The sequence below is a fragment of the Amia ocellicauda genome, chromosome 2 (assembly GCF_036373705.1).
Source record: "Amia ocellicauda isolate fAmiCal2 chromosome 2, fAmiCal2.hap1, whole genome shotgun sequence".
Taxonomy (NCBI): Eukaryota; Metazoa; Chordata; class Actinopteri; order Amiiformes; family Amiidae; genus Amia; species Amia ocellicauda.
In genome coordinates, this window is record NC_089851.1 from 55,860,286 (window position 1) to 55,863,816 (window position 3,531).

The 3,531-nt window shown below is 44.4% G+C and overlaps 1 non-coding gene across 1 annotated transcript; it reads right to left on the reverse strand.

Moving 5' to 3' along the window:
• Positions 1–1,174: 1,174 nt before the first annotated feature.
• Positions 1,175–1,293, reverse strand: LOC136713406 (5S ribosomal RNA). The gene has a single exon (XR_010804949.1). It is a non-coding gene; the product is annotated as a 5S ribosomal RNA (ribosomal RNA).
• Between the last annotated feature and the right edge of the window lie 2,238 nt (positions 1,294–3,531).

Sequence of the window (3,531 nt, forward strand, 5' to 3'; positions counted from 1 at the left end):
TTTATGAGGAATGCGGTTCTGGAGCAGGAGTTGCTTCGATATGGTAAATTAATGTCCCCGATCAAGCGCCAAAACTTTTCCGAGGCAAGTATCATTGATATGCATGACCCGAACATGGTGATAAACACTGTGATGAAATGTAGTGTGGATGGCAGTGTTTATAATGTGTTTGTAACCTCTGAGAAATGTTTTGTTTGTGGTAAAGTGCGGCACATGAAGAGGATGTGTCCTGACAGGAATCATGAGGGCTTGGCAAGGGAGAATGTTGCTGCCATGGACGGCGGGGTTGAGGAGACTGAGCCCCAGGAACGGCAGGAGGGGGGCGGCCGCTCAGTTGAGTTTTTGTAAACCAGCCCTGTTCTGAGGGCAGCGCTGCCCCAGGGGCAGAACAGGATGACGCGCCTGATTGGCTACTATGCCTTTAGAAGGCGGGTCGTAGATCACGCGTTTGATTGGGTTGTTTAATTGTTCTTGGATGCGGGACTTGGCTCTGAGGTGGATTTATTTTGAAGTAAAAAAACGCGAAAAGATTAGTGGAATTAGCAAATGTTACCCTACCAGGCTGTAATCTTAATCATGAAATGTAAGTACAATATATACCGTTTTATATATTTACATTTTGCATAGCATTACTGAGATTAACAAGAATAATTAATATGTATATGTATTGTATATACCCACTGGCACAGGCATGGCTGGAGTCCCATATGTTGCTCAGGCAGCATAAAAAGCAATCCAAAAAAACAAACCCATACTGCAAAAGGCAATCCAAATCCACAGAAATGCAGTACAAAAGCAGTTAAACAACCCAAACAAAACTTGGGTAAAAAAGAACTCCAATTTGGAAGTGTTTTCCACAAAGAGAGCAGTGTGCTGAAACACACTGCCTCCTCTCACAAACTCGCCAAACCGGTATGGTCACTCCCGCAATCAAGCACAAGGTGCGTTCAGGACAGTGTGGCCACAAGCCGAGAGGCCTGGCTGCATGATGTCTCTTAAAGGCAGGCGGGTATTGATGCAACTTCCAGCAAAAAAAAAAAAATGGAGGGAAAAATATCAGTACAGGAAAGGGTGTTGAAAGTAGCCGGGTAGGTGTAGAATACTTCAATTATATCTCCTCCAGACAGAAAGAGAGTAATAAGAGCTATGATGAAGTTACCCAGGAGATGTAAAAAGCTTGCAGCACCTGGTATTTCCAGGAGGTCTCCCATCCAAGTACTGACCAGGTCCTGCCCTGTTTAGCTTCCGAGATCTGACGAGATCAGGTGCATTCAGTACGGTGTGGCCGCAAGATGAGAGGCCTGGCCTCATTATGTCTCTTAAAGGCAGGCGGGCATTGATGCAACTTCCAGCAAAAAAAAAAAAAAAAAAATGGAGGGAGAAATTTCAGTACAGGAAAGGGTGTTGAAAGTAGCCGGGTAGGTGTAGAACACTTCATTTATATCTCCTCCAGACAGAAAGAGTAATAAGAGCTATGATGAAGTTACCCAGGAGACATAAAAATCTTGCAGCACCTGGTATTTCAAGGAGGTCTCCCATCCAAGTACTGACCAGGTCCTGCCCTGTTGAGCTTCCGAGATCGGACGAGATCGGGCATGTTTTTTTTTTGTTTTTTTTTCTTTGTTTTTTTTTTTTTTTTTTTTTGATCTCAGATTGTGCTGAACAACGGATCATTTTGTCGTTCACGTGCATAAAACAGCAAATTGTCATCATCGATCACAGGTAAATGTAAACCAAAAGCAATACTTAGAAAGTATAGAACAGACAGGAGTATCAAGAAAATCATACAGAAAGAATCAGATCATCACCCATCAGTTTTACGATTACATTATTATATAAAAATATCTCTTTGAAACGAGTCATGGCCCTCTCATCCCTCTTACAAAACGAATACACTGAATAGATATCCCGTTTCAGACTCAGTGTGAATAGGTGAACTACATCCAGTGTTTCACCACTAAACAGAGATCGATTTCGCCTCTTGTAAACTGCATGTCGAGCATGACTAAGAAGAAAGTTAATGAATTCCACATTGACTTTGGGGAATACCCCGTGTAACCCAAATAAGAAAAGAGAATCCCAGGACACCGAGTGAAGGTCTTGTTGAATCTCCACATCAGCAAACCCATAGAACCCCTCTAACAACTGGTGTAGATAAATCCCCAACCCCTTCAACTCTGCACACTGTACAAAAAAGTGCATAATGCCTTCCACCCGCTGCTGACACACTGAGCACAAACTAGTGTCTGCAAGATGCAACTTATGGAGAAGCCACTGTGAAAATATGCAGTTGTGCCGCAACCTAAAGTTGAGATCCTCACAGTCAGGGGAATTAAAAGCAATACGTAAGTTCCTCCATAAGTAGGAAACAGACATGGTCGGGCACCTCCTCTGCCAAAGCAATTCAGACTCTGGCCGGACAAAAACGGCACGCAAGAGGGACAGATAAAACAACTGTGTCACACAATCAAGAAAGGGGACAGGAAACTCCCTCCCCTGCAAAATAAATTGCGGGGCAGACCTTGTGGGACAAAGGATAGTGTTACACCCCTCATTAATTACTCTTATCCAACTCTCAGGAAGAGCACGCTTAATGGTATCATACTCCACAGCCACGATTCTAAAAGGCACATCCTCATTCTTCTCCCAAACTGAGTCTGCAAATTGCCTGAGTGGGCAAAAACCCCTCCCAAACCACATACATGATATCCTGCACCCGAAGCACCCCCGCCTCCACAAAACACTGCACATAAAGGGACTTGCCACCTGATTGAAGCAAAGGGTTAAGAAAGAGTGGCTGATTAAGAATCTGCTCCCTACTATCAGGACTAAAAGACAGAGATGGCAAGAATTCGGCCCATGATAGCAACACTTCCTGATAAAACTGGGGAATACCCCGCAGCATAGAAGGTCGAAGACACATACACAAAATACTCTCACCCATCCCCAACCCCCCCCATTTATTAAAATAGTGCAGCAGAAACCCTTTCCACACACTACAATTCCCCCGGTCTAAAAAACGCTTCAGTACTACAATGCAAAAGCTCTTCTTCTTTAATGGCAGGTCTGCAAGCATCAACCCCCCCCTACGAACTTCCCCAATCATGGTGTTATAGCCAATTTTCGCCGGCTTACCCTCCCACAAAAACCTGCCCACTAAGCTTTTCACCTGCATCTCAACCCACTGAGGAAGCTCCATCACATTCAGCAAAAACCAGAGCCGGGAGAGCAACAGGCTATTAATAACCAGAACTCGACCTTTTAAAGTTAAAACTCTGCAAGACCAGAGATTTAAAATCGCCACTAATTTCTGGATCCTGCCCCGCCAGTTCAACTCCACAACCACCTCCTCCTCCAACCCAATGTACACTCCCAAAATCTGTAGCGCATCCCCCACCACCTTAAAAGGAATAGAAAGAGTAGACATTGCAACACTCGGATGAATGGCCAAAATTTCTGATTTGCCTACATTCACCTTTGCCCCTGAAGCTGAGCAGTACATATCAAACACTGCCATCACTGTGGGAACAC